General features: G+C 48.3%; 1 long non-coding RNA gene, 4 other non-coding genes and 2 pseudogenes across 5 annotated transcripts; 3 read left to right on the forward strand and 4 right to left on the reverse strand.

Annotated features, from left to right (window-relative positions):
* The first annotated feature begins 7,151 nt into the window (after positions 1 to 7,151).
* LOC138241449 (U1 spliceosomal RNA) lies at positions 7,152 to 7,313 on the forward strand. The gene has a single exon (XR_011190679.1). It is a non-coding gene; the product is annotated as a U1 spliceosomal RNA (small nuclear RNA).
* A 1,390-nt stretch (positions 7,314 to 8,703) lies between these two features.
* Positions 8,704 to 8,822, reverse strand: LOC138241764 (5S ribosomal RNA). The gene has a single exon (XR_011191041.1). It is a non-coding gene; the product is annotated as a 5S ribosomal RNA (ribosomal RNA).
* Positions 8,823 to 10,303: 1,481 nt separating this feature from the next.
* On the reverse strand, positions 10,304 to 10,450 carry LOC138241424 (U1 spliceosomal RNA; annotated as a pseudogene).
* A 2,702-nt stretch (positions 10,451 to 13,152) lies between these two features.
* On the forward strand, positions 13,153 to 16,739 carry LOC138239392 (uncharacterized). Its single transcript, XR_011189850.1, has 3 exons — positions 13,153 to 13,231; positions 15,677 to 15,880; positions 16,378 to 16,739. It is a non-coding gene; the product is annotated as an uncharacterized lncRNA (long non-coding RNA).
* Positions 13,597 to 13,760, forward strand: LOC138241406 (U1 spliceosomal RNA). Its single transcript, XR_011190635.1, has one exon. It is a non-coding gene; the product is annotated as a U1 spliceosomal RNA (small nuclear RNA).
* LOC138241766 (5S ribosomal RNA) lies at positions 15,151 to 15,269 on the reverse strand. Its single transcript, XR_011191042.1, has one exon. It is a non-coding gene; the product is annotated as a 5S ribosomal RNA (ribosomal RNA).
* An 11-nt stretch (positions 16,740 to 16,750) lies between the features above and the next one.
* On the reverse strand, positions 16,751 to 16,897 carry LOC138241425 (U1 spliceosomal RNA; annotated as a pseudogene).
* Positions 16,898 to 18,854: the final 1,957 nt, after the last annotated feature.

The following is an 18,854-nucleotide window of genomic DNA, read 5'->3' on the forward strand; positions in this document are numbered from 1 at the left end:
GACGAGCACACTGAATTTAATAGTGTTGTGATGATGTGATAAAATATTTTTGGGGGGATTTGTACACATGGACCATTGCTGTAAATGAGTGCTGGAAAAGGATACAAATACCTGCAGGATAAAAAAAAAACATTATTTTGTAATAAGCATGTACTTTTATGCAGGGTTACGAAGTAGAAGTGAACAGCTAAGTGTTAGTAGGTTAATCACCTGTAGGAGATTTGAAAAGGTAGCTGAGACCAGAAGGGAAGCAGGAAAGTGAACAGTCACCTCTACTGTCTGAATTACAGTCATGGCCTGTTGCCAAATGGTCAGCACCTGATGAATTTGAGTGCGGAGCAAAAAGTTTACAAATTCGAGCTTGTCTTTTGATTTTGATGAAATGTATCCAGTGGACTTTCTCATGATCTGTCTTTGAGGATTTTGAATACTAGCGTCTGGGCTCCTTGTAGTCTGCCCTGTTCAAGACCAAGTAGGTTCAGGTATTTCAGTCAGTCAGATTCCATTGATCCCTGGAATGCATCTCATTGGTCTTTGTTGACAAGCAAGGCCTGTGTGGTAACAGGGCAATGCAAATTACGTGATATTGTAAATGAGGAACTACTAGTCCACTGTGCAGTTCTTGCTTCTTTAAGCTCACTGTTTCCCAATTTTTATTTGTAATACTTTTTTATTTTACTGTAATACTGTTTTTATAGCTAGGTGTAAAACTCTTTACTGGGCAAACTTGGGTGTTTGTCCAGTCTTGGATATATATCTGAACCTTTAACTGAGCTTTTTAAACATTTTTTTGGTAATCTCCCAGAACTGGTATCATTATTCACAATTCATTATTATTATTATTATTATTAGTGAATTTGGTATATTAACGCTCAAAGCGCTTTACAGTACCCGAGGAGACAAGTGTCATTCGTAATTCGCCACCGACACCGGGTGTTTGTCGCTGCAAAAGACAATTTCGAGGCAGCTAGAAGGTAAAGTCGCATTACCTACAAGATTCCGCAAACCATCGGCGACCCCTGCTGGCCGGGAGAGTAAAGGCTTACAGAACCTGGTATTCCCAGGCGGTCTCCTATCCAAGAACTAACCAGGCCCGACCCTGCTTGGCTTCTGAGATCAGACGGGAAGAAACGATACAAGTGAAGGATTGCTCGGCTCTCGGCACTTGAAAAGACCGACAAATGTCTCGTTCCCGCCGGAGCTGATTGTACCCGCATGTGTGGTGTCGTCCTCTCCCCCCGCCCCGCTGTGTTTGCTGTATTGTCTCTGAAGCCGGCCCCCCCGAGACGAGACGGGCTGTTCCTGTGCCCCAATTAACACTTTACAGGTGCCATTCCCCGGCATTGTGGCCATTGTCGGTGCTCACACGCGATAAGATAAGGCGGAGGAGAGCGGGGCATGCCCAGCGCCAGACATTCAAGGAGGGGGCAGTGCGAGGTGAGGTGAGGTGAGGTGCGACACGACACGCCGGAGCCCCGACGCTGCTAACGCGGAGCACTTGTTGGACTGGCATCGAAAGGACGTGTGCGCACGGAGCGAGCCTTCCCTGCGGCGGAGCGCGGGAACTTTCTCCCCCCCTCCCGCTGCAGGAGTTGTGTGCGCTGCGGCGGTGCCGAGAGAAAAGCACAGAAGGCAGCAGGCTCTGGAGAGCAGGTAAGAGACGGAGCCTTGTGGGCAGGCGAGCAGGCTCGTTTTTTGGGAAATTGCTGAAAAGGTTTGTTCGGTGTGTGGCAGGCGCACGTCGCGAGCTTGCGTGGCGATCTGCCGGCCTGGTGATATGTAAATGAGGCCGAATTGCATCCCGGGACATGCTGCGGATGCGAAATGGCGACTGCAGATGTGTAGGAAACGACGCGCTCGTTTTCTCGCTTTGCCCTCGCTTTTGAGTGTTAGTGTGGCGTGTGAGTGTGCGAAAGAGTGGGCCCAGCAGGAGGCGGTGGCGTGCGGGGCGAGGAGCTGGCCTAGGCTGCGAGTACTGTGCTGTGAGTGCGGGCCGCTTGCAGGGGCCTGTCCAACTCATACTTACCTGGCAGGGGAGATACCTTGATCAGCCTGTAGGTGGAGTAGTTGGATTGTTTTTCTTTTGTTGGAAACAGTGTTCGATTTGCGGTTTTTGAAATGGCAACCTTTGGATCCCGTAAGAATGCTGTACGTTTTGAGCTCTTGGATGACCTCTTCATGGATCGTATGCAGTTCAGCAGAAAAGTGTTACAGAAGGAACTTGGCTTTGAACCTCGGCACTTGGATTTCATCTTCGCTCTCCCAGGTCAGAAAGCATTTGAGGTTGTATTTGCTACCTATCCTCTGTTTGAACAATGCGTGGATGTGTTTGAGGCAAAAAGAGGCAAAGTTCCTGCACTTGAGAAGATCAACTTGCAGCCTCTGACACAGAGAGAGAGGAAAACGGTGCATGTTGTTATGTTCTCGGAACTGGCAAAGACGGAGGACATTCACACCTGGCTTAACCAGTACTGCACCGTCCACCATGGAACTGAGGTTAGAGATGTTGATGGTATAAAAACAGGAGCAAGGAAATTCGAGGTTCGCTTGCTACCGGACAGCGTAAATGGAGGCTTAAGGCACCTGCCCTCTACAATCCGGCTGGGCGCCTGCAATGGCTATGTGTTTTATGTGGGACAACCAAAGGTGTGTCGGCGCTGTGGTGCTGTGGGACACCTGGCATCGTCCTGCACTGTGAAATGCTGCAAGACCTGTGGCAAACAGGGACATTTAGCCTCTGACTGTTCAATGCTGCCAAAGTGCAATTTATGTGGCTCGGAAGGACACGTTTTTAAGAACTGCCCTCACGCCTACGCCAATAAACTCAAAATGAGAAAGGATGAGGCAGTGCTTGTTTCAGCCAAACCGGCCCGAAAATCCAAAGCAAACAACAAGTCAAACAAAGAACCCTTGTTGGACAAAGACTCTCAGCCTCCAGCCAGGATCAGTCCTGCTGTGGCTCCGGGGCCGGTGGAAGAGAAATCCACTATGCCCCCACAACCGCAGACTGCACCAGACAAGCACGAGGGTTTGAAAACCCCCGAGAACAGCGAGGACCCCTCCCCCACTCCTGCTCCTCAGAACGAGGGCCAGTGTGGGGCCCCCCGGTGGAGCGGGTCCAGCGAGGATACCCAGGATTCAGCGGAGCTGCTTTTCTCAGACTCTGCAAGTGCTACAGATGCCCTCCTCTCCTCCATCCAGTCCATCACAGAGGATCTGCAGCAGCTGGTGGGTGAGGGGGAAGAGGAGACTGGTGCATCGGCTGCACCCCTTTCCCCTCAGTGCTCCCAGGAGCTGGACTTGAGGAAAAGGAAAAATGACTCTGTTTTCTCCCCGAGCGAGGAGGAAGGAGAGCATGGCGATGGGGACAGCTGGAACCTCTCCACCCCTCCCTCTACCCCCTTCCTTGAAATGGACTCTGTGAACGCTTTTACTGCTGCCACCCTGATGAAGGCTCATTCAGAGGATGGCTGGCAGGAAATTGGTAAGAAGAAAAAGAAAAAGAAAAAGGTAACAGGTGAGACCGAAGAGAAATGTGTTTTGTAAAGACTGGTTCCACTTTCTTATGTAATATGGCTCTTAACATAATTTCTCTTAACACAAGAGGTATCAATGACAGAGTTAAATGCCAGTCTGTCTTTGATTACCTCCAGCAGAGAGAGGGAGACGTGTTGATGTTGCAGGAGTGTGCTTTAGCCTATCAAGAGAGGTATAAAAGTTTTGAAGATAGGTGGGATAAAGGGCTTTCTGTTTGGTCAGGGGACAATAACAACAGAGCCTCTGGCGTGGCCATTCTTTTCAAAGGATGGGCATTCAAATTGAAAAGTATTCAGAGGGTCATAGATGGCAGGTTGCTGTGTGTGGATGTGGAATGGGGGACCGTTAACCTGCGGCTAATCAATGTGTATTGCCCTACTGACGTAGGAGGAAGGGTGGAGCTACTCAAGGCACTCTCCCCCCTATTGTTATGCAGCACAGACGTGATAGTGGGAGGGGATTTTAATTGTATCTTAGAGCACACAGACAGGCAGTCTAGCTCGCCGATAAAATTGGATTCCAGCTCACTGGCCCTGCAAAACTTAGTTCAAGACTTTAAACTCTCAGACACATATAGATGTATATATCCCACAACAGCAGGATATACATGGTCAGGGAGGAATAGCAGCTCCAGAATTGACTATTGCTTTGTCTCAGAGAGAGTGAAAGTTGTTGGGGTCACTCTTCAGCCTGTCTTCTTCTCAGATCATCAGGCTTTAGGGTGTAGAGTGGAACTCCAGGGCGGGACTGTCTTTGGCCCAGGCCTCTGGAAACTCAACACAAAGCTGCTAGAGAACGAGGGGGTAGTATCCCGCTACAAGGAGAAACTATCACAGTGGCTGTCCTTGCAGTGTCTGTACGGGTCAGTAGGAGAGTGGTGGGAGGAGGTGAAGGTGAGGACAAAGGCCTTTTTCATGGCTGAGGGAAGGAAGGCTGCTGCCAGACGGAGAGGAGTGCTAGCCAGGAAACAGAGGCAGCTGCAGCGTCTCTACACGATGCTGCACAGTGGCTTCGATGTGCTCGAGGATATCGCCCTTTTAAAAAAGGACATCCGGAGCATAGCCGAAGAAAGTAGTCGAGGAGTGCTGTTAAGAAGCAGAGTGCAGTTCTTGGAAGAAAATGAGAAGTGTACTCGCTTCTTTTTCAGGAAAGTGGTAGGCTCCAAGACTGTCATGGAAAGTGTAGTTGATGAGGAGGGACGAGAGAGAACAGAGCCGAGTGCTATCCTCTCCTGCACCGAGGCCTTCTACTCAAGACTGTACAGCTCTACAGAGGTAAAGGATGAAGATATTCATTTTTTTACCTCAAAGCTAGAAAACATTTTGAGTGAAGAAGATAGGGAAGTACTTGAGAGGGATTTGACAGTAGAAGAGCTGAGACAGGCTATGGAGAGCTTACAGAAGGGGAAAACTCCGGGTGCTGACGGGCTCCCTAAAGAATTTTATTGCACCTTTTGGGATCTGCTTCAGGATCCGCTACTGCTCCTATTCGAGGAAAGCTACAAGACAGAATTGCTGCCTGACTCCTTAAGAGAAGGCACTATCTCTCTCTTGTTTAAGAAAGGAGCAAAAAATGACATAAAGAACTGGAGACCCCTCAGCCTGTTAGGCGTGGACACTAAGATCCTGTCCAAAGCCCTTTTCCTGCGCCTACAAAATGTAGTGGCCTCACTGGTAGGGAAAGAACAGACTTGTGGGATAGCAGGACGCCTGATGAGCGACAACCTGGCCTTGTTGAGGGATGTCTGTCTGTACTCTGAGGATCGCTCCCTCCCTCTGTGCATTTTAGGTGTAGACCTAGAAAAGGCCTTTGACCGCCTAAACCGGCAGTACTTAACATCGGTACTTGAGCACATGAAGTTTGGCCCCATCATGAGAAAGTGGATTAACCTGCTGTACACAGGTAGCAACAGCAGAGTCATGGTTAATGGCAATAGATCACGCACCTTTGAAGTCTGTTCAGGGGTGAGGCAGGGCTGCCCATTATCCCCCTTGTTATTCGTTTTGGCTATGGAGCCCTTAGCCTGTGCCTTGCGCCAGGATCAGGCCATTAATGGGATACCAGTGCCTGGAAGTGGGGGAGGAGAGGTAAAGACATCTCTATACATGGATGACGTCACCCTGCTCCTCTCTGACAATGCCTCAATTAGCAGAGCTCTGCAGTGCTGTGATCGGTTCTCTTTGGCTTCCTCCGCAAAAATTAACACATCTAAGAGTGAGATTTTTTATCAGAACTGGAGGGAGCCAAAAGAAGGACATGATCTCAGGCTGCAAGAGAAGAGAATTAAGGTCCTGGGGGTGTATTTTGGAGAAGAGATGGGAACAGTAAATTGGCAGAACAAATTGCCAATCTTAAACAAAAAACTGATGCAATGGAAGGACCGAGACCTCACCATGACAGGGAAGGTGCTGGTCATCAAAGCCGAGCTCTTGCCTGTCTTGAATTTTCTGGCTTCTACCTTCCCAATCCCACACCGTGTTGCGGCGGTGCTGAGGAGATTGATGTTTCAATTTCTATGGGGTGGGAAGCAGGAAAGACTCAGAAGGGAAATAATGTACAGGCCGCTACCCTCAGGGGGGAAGTCTGTCCCAGATATTGCTACGAAGCTGCTGTGCATTTTCCTGGCCTCTGTGCTGAGAGGCTTTGCAACAGCACCTGCAGCGCGTACCTGGACTTATTTTTCCAGGCTCTGGGTAGGTAGGGAGGTGTTCAGAGTGTGGGGTGTCAGACCCAAGCTGGACGTCCCACTCTCTGACACATGCCCTGCAATTTATGGGACAGTTAAAAGTTTTCTAAGATCTCACCCAATTGGCCATATTCCCCTCCGAGATGTCAGCGTCCAAAAACTGGAAGATTTCGTAGCACCCCAGAACAATAGGCAGACCCCTGTGGGCATTTTAACATCAGCCCAAACAAGGAAGGTGTGGAAACACACATCCTCTAAATTTCTGTGCAACATTCACAGAGATTTAGCCTGGAGTGTCGTCCACCAGTGCTTACCGGTACGAACTTTCTTGTACCGTAGGGGCCTCACCCCCAGCCCTCGCTGCGTTAGGGTGGGCTGCGGCGAGGAGGAGACTGTGACCCATCTCCTGTGGTCCTGCTTTTTTGCTAAGGCCTTCTGGGCCCAGTTTGAAGATTGGTTGCAGGCTCTCTCGCCCCAATTTACCCTGACCGCTGCTTTCGTTAGATACGGCATCTCTCCTGTCAAGCTTCCTCCTGACGTGTTTGACAGGATCTGGGCCGTGGTGAACAGTGGGAAAGACGCCCTGTGGAGAGTGAGGAACATGGGGCTGTTCAAAGGCATCGAGGTCCCAGTCAAGGCAGCAGGTAGCCTGGCCCTGTTCATCACCCGAGAGAACTATTACCTCAGAGATCTGTGGAGAGAAGGGAGGGAGGAAGCAGAAAATCTGTGGGAAATAGAGAGCATAGGTCAACATCTCAAGAAACTGTGAAAAACATTATCATGTTTAAATAAAGAATGTGATTTGCACCAGAAAAAAAGAAAATTGTTGCTATGTAACTGTTACCGTGTCAAAATGTAATGAGATGTGATCATATATACTGTTTTAAGTATGTATATTAATGTAAAGCTTTCTGATTTGTGATTTCCTGTATTTTTTTGTGAAAAGAAAATAAAGTTCTTAAATCGGTTCACCCAGAGCGAGGCTCGGCCATTGCACTCCGGCTGTGCTGACCCCTGCGAATTCCCCAAATGTGGGAATCTCGACTGCATAATTTCTGGTAGTGGGGGACTGCGTTCGCGCTCTCCCCTGATGTGCTTGGTCCAAAATCAGATGCAACAGTGCGGGCGGCTTTGCCTTCTGCTGGGGAGCTGTGCCGGGTGCCCCTGAAGCGGCTTTCAGAGATGGGGGGTCACTGCAGAAACGCCCCGGGGTTTTTCGCGAGCACCGCCTGACAACGTGGTCCTCCTTTTCATGCCCGCTACAGCCATAACGCTATTTGTATAACCACAAAAAACAATCTTGTGCTTATACACGTTAAATGTTCACCTCGTGACAAGGTACTTCAATTGTGATCTTTCAGCTTGTCTGACCCTGGTGGTCTGGCTGACTTTTGCCTCTTCCGCTCTCTGTCCGGGGACAGTAATCCTTTATTGTTTCTCTCACACTCCATCAGTTTGACTTTGTAGTTCAGTCTGTTGCCCGTGTGTGTGTACCAGTTTGTAGTGCCATGTAACCTGACTACCTTACGTCCTGCACTCATAATATAATATATATATAGAGAGAGAGAGAGAGATAAATACTGTATATCTTAAGAACAAAATCCAACACCAAAAGCTCTTCATGAGTCGTTATACCCCAGCATTGAAACCGAGTTCTTACCGGAATGCAACACATTGCTAATCCAACCAGAAGATCAAGGTGTGATGGTCAACTTGAAGTGCATGAAGTAAGAGTAAAACGATGTACCCCGAAGCAGGACCACAATTCGAAAGGAGTGGATGCCACTATTTCTCTTATTTTCTTAGTTATAGGTCCATGGAAGCATTTCAAGCTAATTACACTACTCCTCCTGGACATGAATTCCCTTTTCAAAGCGAGTCTTTTTGCTGTAGTTTGCATGGTTTAGGATGCTGATCGAGGTTAGCCTTGATTTGGTCATGGGGGCCTCGGTACTGTATGCTAATGCTAAAGACAGTTCACCAGTTTTCTGATTGTTGGGTTCTGTATCAGTGCAGGAATGTCAAATAGTGAATGGCTGTACCTCTGTTGTATCCGTGCTCAATGAACGAAATCGGTTATAAATGAATGTATATTTGTACGCAAAACGAGTTGTTTATTGACTGACCTTCAATTGCAGATTTAGAGGCAGCTTCGATATTCGTTTTACAGCCGTTTTTTTTCATATGAATCACACGCATGCCATTCAAAGGGCCACTTTAGCGATGAGCAGATTGATCCATGTTTCTTGTGCATCTGAAGGGATGTGAGGGAGCTTCTCTTTCTGAACTGGCATGCCTTAAAAATGGACGACCGTCGCGATACCGTTTGCCAGTCAGTGTTGCTGGATGAAACAAAAGTGGGAAGATTGAAATGTTTGGTCTTTTCGTGAGCACCCCGGGAAATAAATGTCCATAGTCGAGGGTTTTTCCTCCCAAAGCCTACGGCACCAACGGCGACCCCTGCTGGCCGAGAGAGCAAAAGCTTACAGCACCTGGTATTCCCAGGCGGTCTCCCATCCAAGTACTAACCAGGCCCGACCCTGCTTAGCTTCCGAGATCAGACGAGATCGGGCGTGTTCAGGGTGGTGTGGCCGTAAGCGAAAGCAACGGCGCCTGACTCGCTACTTGAAGCTGTGTGTGGCGGGGGCTCCGGGCCCCCCGAGCGGGACTCAAGGATCGTTCGTGTGCAACTCTTTGGAAAGGAGCTGCTTTCCAAATCGCATTGCGTGCCTGGATGTTGGCGACTGTGCGACTGTGCTCCCGTGCTCCCTTCAGTTGCCTGGCCCTGCTCTTGCCCCGCACTGCAGCAGGACAAAGAAACTGCACGGAGGAGCACCAGGCAAGTCTTCACCAGACAAAAACCTCCGGTGCACAGCACACTGCAAACATTTCGGGGCTGTCGCGTGTTTATTTCAGCACATCAAGCGCGCGGCGCCTCCGCCCTCTTGTGGCCTTGCGGCGTCAGAGCAAGAGGCTCCTTCTCGCTGCCCTTCCGCTGTGTTGCAGGGCCCCGAGAGGGAACCCGGAGCGCGCACTGATGGGTGACACCGCCGTGACTCTTTCTCGAGAGAGACGCCCTGGGATTTGGAACGGCCAAGGAGGGTCAGGACACCTCGGTTTGACGCCTCCCCCCGAAGGACGGCGCCTGTTTGTGCAGCAGAGTGTCGCCATCAGGAGACTGGGGCATAAGAGGGCCACACAGCCCGCAGGGTGAGCGCTCCCTACTGGTCCCAGTCACACCTCTTGCAGGAGCAGCAGCAACCGGAGCTTTCCCGGGGGCCGGCCAGGCTCACACCTGCTGGGCTGCCGGGGGTGAGCCCAGTCGAGAGTCGCAGGGCGAGACCTAGTCACCGGGGACTATCACATAAAACAGTAATAGACTCACTGCTTTCCCAGACTATTCAAACTATTTTGTTTTAAATAGACCATCAAAACATCTGAATCAATGTGGGTTTGAGTGGGTGAATCATGCCGCCGTCAAAACCACATTAGCAGCACTATGTGAAGCCCATGTTACCTGGTCCGAGGACAGATCCGTTCACGTTCCGCTGTAGCATTCATACCGTGCTTCCAAAGGCATCTAGAAAGGAAAGGAAATCTAGAAACAAAGTGATAGAGAAAGAGACGAAAGGGGCAAATGTTCAGAACATGTCTGTAGGGTCATTCATTTCTCCGTCTTAGGGATTCCTTGTGTATTTTTCTTCTAGTACGCTCTGCTGGGTAAGGACTATTCACTGCTCTCGAAGCTGCTGGTCTAAAAGAAGACGAATACATTCTTCAAAACCATCCAAGGCCCTTTGTATCCAACAGAGCATAGATTCTCGCACAAAATGAGCAGGGATGGATTCCGAGCGAGCAGACAAAAAGGGAAGAAGCGAGTTAAGAACTCGAGAGCATAGCGTTATGGCTGAAGCGGGCATGAAAAGGAGGACCACGTTGTCAGGCGATGCTCGCGAAAAAGCCCAGGGCGTTTCTGTAGTAACCCCCATCGCTGAAGCCGCTTCAGCGGCACCCGGCACAGCTCCCCAGCAGAAGGCAAAGCCGCCCGCACTGTTGCATCTGATTTTGGACCAAGCACATCAGGGGAGAGCGCGAACGCAGTCCCCCACTACCAGAAATTATGCAGTCGAGATTCCCACATTTGGGGAATTCGCAGGGGTCAGCACAGCCGGAGTGCAATGGCCGAGCCTCGCCCTGGGTTAACCGATTTTGATTTTTAATAAGTTTATTTTCTTTTCACAAAAAATACAAGGAATCACAAAATAGAAAGCTTTCAATTAATATACGTACTTAAAACAGTATATGTGATCACATTTCATTAAGTTTTTACACGGTAACAGTTACATAGCAACAATTTCTCTTGTTCCGCTGTAAATCCCATTCTTTAAATGCACAGAGGGAGGGAGCAGTCCTCTGAGTACAGACAGACATCCCTCACAACAACTTTCACTCTCTCTGAGAAAACGCAATAGTCAATTCTGGAGCTGCAATTCCTCCCTGACCATCTATATCCTGCTGTTGTAGGATATATCCATCTATATGTGTCTGAGAGTTTAAAGTCTTTAACTAAGTTCTGCAGGGCCAGTGAGCTGGAATCCAATTTTATCGGAGAGCTAGACTGCCTGTCTGTGTGCTCTAAGATACAATTAAAATCCCCTCCCACTATCACGTCTGTGCTACATAACAATAGCGGGAGAGTGCCTTGAGTAGCTCCACCCTTCCTCCCACGTCAGTAGGACAATACACATTGTCCTACTGTGTACACACACCTGAAGAAGGCTCCACGGCCGAAACGTTGTGTTCTCTTTCTTCTTTTTTTCAGCATGGAATAAACCTATTACTTGTTCCTTTGCAGCCTACGCATGCTGACGCAGCTACCCACCTGGACAATACACATTGATTAGCCGCAGGTTAACGGTTCCCCAGTCAACACACAGTCACCTGCCCTCAATTCAATTCAAGACGTTTTATTGGCATGACCAATGACCAGATCAGTGTTGCCAAATCATATATAATCAATATAAGATCTACAGACCTTTACAGGTATTTACAACATAGAGACATCATAATACATTCACAAACGAATATATGGAGCACTATTGAAAGACAGGCCATCTATCACTCCTAGACTGGGAGAGCACTGATAAATTTTGGAAACTGTGGTTCATACCCCAGCTCTCCTTGCTGTTTTTGTCTGCTGAACTGCATGTTGTTCATAAAAAGACAATGCAGGAGCTCAAAGCACGCTGCATTCTTACAAATTCTTTTTATATACTTACTTCTATTTTATTCATTCATACTCTGTCTTGTAGCATTATCTCAAAGATGAACTAAAACAATGCCTAATGAGTAGACGAGCACACTGAATTTAATAGTGTTGTGATGATGTGATAAAATATTTTTGGGGGGATTTGTACACATGGACCATTGCTGTAAATGAGTGCTGGAAAAGGATACAAATACCTGCAGGATAAAAAAAAAACATTATTTTGTAATAAGCATGTACTTTTATGCAGGGTTACGAAGTAGAAGTGAACAGCTAAGTGTTAGTAGGTTAATCACCTGTAGGAGATTTGAAAAGGTAGCTGAGACCAGAAGGGAAGCAGGAAAGTGAACAGTCACCTCTACTGTCTGAATTACAGTCATGGCCTGTTGCCAAATGGTCAGCACCTGATGAATTTGAGTGCGGAGCAAAAAGTTTACAAATTCGAGCTTGTCTTTTGATTTTGATGAAATGTATCCAGTGGACTTTCTCATGATCTGTCTTTGAGGATTTTGAATACTAGCGTCTGGGCTCCTTGTAGTCTGCCCTGTTCAAGACCAAGTAGGTTCAGGTATTTCAGTCAGTCAGATTCCATTGATCCCTGGAATGCATCTCATTGGTCTTTGTTGACAAGCAAGGCCTGTGTGGTAACAGGGCAATGCAAATTACGTGATATTGTAAATGAGGAACTACTAGTCCACTGTGCAGTTCTTGCTTCTTTAAGCTCACTGTTTCCCAATTTTTATTTGTAATACTTTTTTATTTTACTGTAATACTGTTTTTATAGCTAGGTGTAAAACTCTTTACTGGGCAAACTTGGGTGTTTGTCCAGTCTTGGATATATATCTGAACCTTTAACTGAGCTTTTTAAACATTTTTTTGGTAATCTCCCAGAACTGGTATCATTATTCACAATTCATTATTATTATTATTATTATTAGTGAATTTGGTATATTAACGCTCAAAGCGCTTTACAGTACCCGAGGAGACAAGTGTCATTCGTAATTCGCCACCGACACCGGGTGTTTGTCGCTGCAAAAGACAATTTCGAGGCAGCTAGAAGGTAAAGTCGCATTACCTACAAGATTCCGCAAACCATCGGCGACCCCTGCTGGCCGGGAGAGTAAAGGCTTACAGAACCTGGTATTCCCAGGCGGTCTCCCATCCAAGAACTAACCAGGCCCGACCCTGCTTGGCTTCTGAGATCAGACGGGAAGAAACGATACAAGTGAAGGATTGCTCGGCTCTCGGCACTTGAAAAGACCGACAAATGTCTCGTTCCCGCCGGAGCTGATTGTACCCGCATGTGTGGTGTCGTCCTCTCCCCCCGCCCCGCTGTGTTTGCTGTATTGTCTCTGAAGCCGGCCCCCCCGAGACGAGACGGGCTGTTCCTGTGCCCCAATTAACACTTTACAGGTGCCATTCCCCGGCATTGTGGCCATTGTCGGTGCTCACACGCGATAAGATAAGGCGGAGGAGAGCGGGGCATGCCCAGCGCCAGACATTCAAGGAGGGGGCAGTGCGAGGTGAGGTGAGGTGAGGTGCGACACGACACGCCGGAGCCCCGACGCTGCTAACGCGGAGCACTTGTTGGACTGGCATCGAAAGGACGTGTGCGCACGGAGCGAGCCTTCCCTGCGGCGGAGCGCGGGAACTTTCTCCCCCCCCCCTCCCGCTGCAGGAGTTGTGTGCGCTGCGGCGGTGCCGAGAGAAAAGCACAGAAGGCAGCAGGCTCTGGAGAGCAGGTAAGAGACGGAGCCTTGTGGGCAGGCGAGCAGGCTCGTTTTTTGGGAAATTGCTGAAAAGGTTTGTTCGGTGTGTGGCAGGCGCACGTCGCGAGCTTGCGTGGCGATCTGCCGGCCTGGTGATATGTAAATGAGGCCGAATTGCATCCCGGGACATGCTGCGGATGCGAAATGGCGACTGCAGATGTGTAGGAAACGACGCGCTCGTTTTCTCGCTTTGCCCTCGCTTTTGAGTGTTAGTGTGGCGTGTGAGTGTGCGAAAGAGTGGGCCCAGCAGGAGGCGGTGGCGTGCGGGGCGAGGAGCTGGCCTAGGCTGCGAGTACTGTGCTGTGAGTGCGGGCCGCTTGCAGGGGCCTGTCCAACTCATACTTACCTGGCAGGGGAGATACCTTGATCAAGAAGGAGGTTCACCCAGGGCGAGGCTCGGCCATTGCACTCCGGCTGTGCTGACCCCTGCGAATTCCCCAAATGTGGGAATCTCGACTGCATAATTTCTGGTAGTGGGGGACTGCGTTCGCGCTCTCCCCTGATGTGCTTGGTCCAAAATCAGATGCAACAGTGCGGGCGGCTTTGCCTTCTGCTGGGGAGCTGTGCCGGGTGCCCCTGAAGCGGCTTTCAGAGATGGGGGGTCACTGCAGAAACGCCCCGGGGTTTTTCGCGAGCACCGCCTGACAACGTGGTCCTCCTTTTCATGCCCGCTACAGCCATAACGCTATTTGTATAACCACAAAAAACAATCTTGTGCTTATACACGTTAAATGTTCACCTCGTGACAAGGTACTTCAATTGTGATCTTTCAGCTTGTCTGACCCTGGTGGTCTGGCTGACTTTTGCCTCTTCCGCTCTCTGTCCGGGGACAGTAATCCTTTATTGTTTCTCTCACACTCCATCAGTTTGACTTTGTAGTTCAGTCTGTTGCCCGTGTGTGTGTACCAGTTTGTAGTGCCATGTAACCTGACTACCTTACGTCCTGCACTCATAATATAATATATATATAGAGAGAGAGAGAGAGATAAATACTGTATATCTTAAGAACAAAATCCAACACCAAAAGCTCTTCATGAGTCGTTATACCCCAGCATTGAAACCGAGTTCTTACCGGAATGCAACACATTGCTAATCCAACCAGAAGATCAAGGTGTGATGGTCAACTTGAAGTGCATGAAGTAAGAGTAAAACGATGTACCCCGAAGCAGGACCACAATTCGAAAGGAGTGGATGCCACTATTTCTCTTATTTTCTTAGTTATAGGTCCATGGAAGCATTTCAAGCTAATTACACTACTCCTCCTGGACATGAATTCCCTTTTCAAAGCGAGTCTTTTTGCTGTAGTTTGCATGGTTTAGGATGCTGATCGAGGTTAGCCTTGATTTGGTCATGGGGGCCTCGGTACTGTATGCTAATGCTAAAGACAGTTCACCAGTTTTCTGATTGTTGGGTTCTGTATCAGTGCAGGAATGTCAAATAGTGAATGGCTGTACCTCTGTTGTATCCGTGCTCAATGAACGAAATCGGTTATAAATGAATGTATATTTGTACGCAAAACGAGTTGTTTATTGACTGACCTTCAATTGCAGATTTAGAGGCAGCTTCGATATTCGTTTTACAGCCGTTTTTTTTCATATGAATCACACGCATGCCATTCAAAGGGCCACTTTAGCGATGAGCAGATTGATCCATGTTTCTTGTGCATCTGAAGGGATGTGAGGGAGCTTCTCTTTCTGAACTGGCATGCCTTAAAAATGGACGACCGTCGCGATACCGTTTGCCAGTCAGTGTTGCTGGATGAAACAAAAGTGGGAAGATTGAAATGTTTGGTCTTTTCGTGAGCACCCCGGGAAATAAATGTCCATAGTCGAGGGTTTTTCCTCCCAAAGCCTACGGCACCAACGGCGACCCCTGCTGGCCGAGAGAGCAAAAGCTTACAGCACCTGGTATTCCCAGGCGGTCTCCCATCCAAGTACTAACCAGGCCCGACCCTGCTTAGCTTCCGAGATCAGACGAGATCGGGCGTGTTCAGGGTGGTGTGGCCGTAAGCGAAAGCAACGGCGCCTGACTCGTTACTTGAAGCTGTGTGTGGCGGGGGCTCCGGGCCCCCCGAGCGGGACTCAAGGATCGTTCGTGTGCAACTCTTTGGAAAGGAGCTGCTTTCCAAATCGCATTGCGTGCCTGGATGTTGGCGACTGTGCGACTGTGCTCCCGTGCTCCCTTCAGTTGCCTGGCCCTGCTCTTGCCCCGCACTGCAGCAGGACAAAGAAACTGCACGGAGGAGCACCAGGCAAGTCTTCACCAGACAAAAACCTCCGGTGCACAGCACACTGCAAACATTTCGGGGCTGTCGCGTGTTTATTTCAGCACATCAAGCGCGCGGCGCCTCCGCCCTCTTGTGGCCTTGCGGCGTCAGAGCAAGAGGCTCCTTCTCGCTGCCCTTCCGCTGTGTTGCAGGGCCCCGAGAGGGAACCCGGAGCGCGCACTGATGGGTGACACCGCCGTGACTCTTTCTCGAGAGAGACGCCCTGGGATTTGGAACGGCCAAGGAGGGTCAGGACACCTCGGTTTGACGCCTCCCCCCGAAGGACGGCGCCTGTTTGTGCAGCAGAGTGTCGCCATCAGGAGGCTGGGGCATAAGAGGGCCACACAGCCCGCAGGGTGAGCGCTCCCTACTGGTCCCAGTCACACCTCTTGCAGGAGCAGCAGCAACCGGAGCTTTCCCGGGGGCCGGCCAGGCTCACACCAGCTGGGCTGCCGGGGGTGAGCCCAGTCGAGAGTCGCAGGGCGAGACCTAGTCACCGGGGACTATCACATAAAACAGTAATAGACTCACTGCTTTCCCAGACTATTCAAACTATTTTGTTTTAAATAGACCATTAAAACATCTGAATCAATGTGGGTTTGAGTGGGTGAATCATGCCGCCGTCAAAACCACATTAGCAGCACCATGTGAAGCCCATGTTACCTGGTCCGAGGACAGATCCGTTCACGTTCCGCTGTAGCATTCATACCGTGCTTCCAAAGGCATCTAGAAAGGAAAGGAAATCTAGAAACAAAGTGATAGAGAAAGAGACGAAAGGGGCAAATGTTCAGAACATGTCTGTAGGGTCATTCATTTCTCCGTCTTAGGGATTCCTTGTGTATTTTTCTTCTAGTACGCTCTGCTGGGTAAGGACTATTCACTGCTCTCGAAGCTGCTGGTCTAAAAGAAGACGAATACATTCTTCAAAACCATCCAAGGCCCTTTGTATCCAACAGAGCATAGATTCTCGCACAAAATGAGCAGGGATGGATTCCGAGCGAGCAGACAAAAAGGGAAGAAGCGAGTTAAGAACTCGAGAGCATAGCGTTATGGCTGAAGCGGGCATGAAAAGGAGGACCACGTTGTCAGGCGATGCTCGCGAAAAAGCCCAGGGCGTTTCTGTAGTAACCCCCATCGCTGAAGCCGCTTCAGCGGCACCCGGCACAGCTCCCCAGCAGAAGGCAAAGCCGCCCGCACTGTTGCATCTGATTTTGGACCAAGCACATCAGGGGAGAGCGCGAACGCAGTCCCCCACTACCAGAAATTATGCAGTCGAGATTCCCACATTTGGGGAATTCGCAGGGGTCAGCACAGCCGGAGTGCAATGGCCGAGCCTCGCCCTGGGTTAACCGATTTTGATTTTTAATAAGTTTATTTTCTTTTCACAAAAAATACAAGGAATCACAAAATAGAAAGCTTTCAATTAATATACGTACTTAAAACAGTATATGTGATCACATTTCATTAAGTTTTTACACGGTAACAGTTACATAGCAACAATTTCTCTTGTTCCGCTGTAAATCCCATTCTTTAAATGCACAGAGGGAGGGAGCAGTCCTCTGAGTACAGACAGACATCCCTCACAACAACTTTCACTCTCTCTGAGAAAACGCAATAGTCAATTCTGGAGCTGCAATTCCTCCCTGACCATCTATATCCTGCTGTTGTAGGATATATCCATCTATATGTGTCTGAGAGTTTAAAGTCTTTAACTAAGTTCTGCAGGGCCAGTGAGCTGGAATCCAATTTTATCGGAGAGCTAGACTGCCTGTCTGTGTGCTCTAAGATACAATTAAAATCCCCTCCCACTATCACGTCTGTGCTACATAACAATAGCGGGAGAGTGCCTTGAGTAGCTCCACCCTTCCTCCCACGTCAGTAGGACAATACACATTGTCCTACTGTGTACACACACCTGAAGAAGGCTCCACGGCCGAAACGTTGTGTTCTCTTTCTTCTTTTTTTCAGCATGGAATAAACCTATTACTTGTTCCTTTGCAGCCTACGCATGCTGACGCAGCTACCCACCTGGACAATACACATTGATTAGCCGCAGGTTAACGGTTCCCCAGTCAACACACAGTCACCTGCCCTCAATTCAATTCAAGACGTTTTATTGGCATGACCAATGACCAGATCAGTGTTGCCAAATCATATATAATCAATATAAGATCTACAGACCTTTACAGGTATTTACAACATAGAGACATCATAATACATTCACAAACGAATATATGGAGCACTATTGAAAGACAGGCCATCTATCACTCCTAGACTGGGAGAGCACTGATAAATTTTGGAAACTGTGGTTCATACCCCAGCTCTCCTTGCTGTTTTTGTCTGCTGAACTGCATGTTGTTCATAAAAAGACAATGCAGGAGCTCAAAGCACGCTGCATTCTTACAAATTCTTTTTATATACTTACTTCTATTTTATTCATTCATACTCTGTCTTGTAGCATTATCTCAAAGATGAACTAAAACAATGCCTAATGAGTAGACGAGCACACTGAATTTAATAGTGTTGTGATGATGTGATAAAATATTTTTGGGGGGATTTGTACACATGGACCATTGCTGTAAATGAGTGCTGGAAAAGGATACAAATACCTGCAGGATAAAAAAAAAACATTATTTTGTAATAAGCATGTACTTTTATGCAGGGTTACGAAGTAGAAGTGAACAGCTAAGTGTTAGTAGGTTAATCACCTGTAGGAGATTTGAAAAGGTAGCTGAGACCAGAAGGGAAGCAGGAAAGTGAACAGTCACCTCTACTGTCTGAATTACAGTCATGGCCTGTTGCCAAATGGTCAGCACCTGATGAATTTGAGTGCGGAGCAAAAAGTTTACAAATTCGAGCTTGTCTTTTGATTTTGATGAAATGTATCCAGTGGACTTTCTCATGATCTGTCTTTGAGGATTTTGAATACTAGCGTCTGGGCTCCTTGTAGTCTGCCCTGTTCAAGACCAAGTAGGTTCAGGTATTTCAGTCAGTCAGATTCCATTGATCCCTGGAATGCATCTCATTGGTCTTTGTTGACAAGCAAGGCCTGTGTGGTAACAGGGCAATGCAAATTACGTGATATTGTAAATGAGGAACTACTAGTCCACTGTGCAGTTCTTGCTTCTTTAAGCTCACTGTTTCCCAATTTTTATTTGTAATACTTTTTTATTTTACTGTAATACTGTTTTTATAGCTAGGTGTAAAACTCTTTACTGGGCAAACTTGGGTGTTTGTCCAGTCTTGGATATATATCTGAACCTTTAACTGAGCTTTTTAAACATTTTTTTGGTAATCTCCCAGAACTGGTATCATTATTCACAATTCATT

Source organism: Lepisosteus oculatus, chromosome 1 (genome assembly GCF_040954835.1).
Source record: "Lepisosteus oculatus isolate fLepOcu1 chromosome 1, fLepOcu1.hap2, whole genome shotgun sequence".
Classification (NCBI taxonomy): Eukaryota; Metazoa; Chordata; class Actinopteri; order Semionotiformes; family Lepisosteidae; genus Lepisosteus; species Lepisosteus oculatus.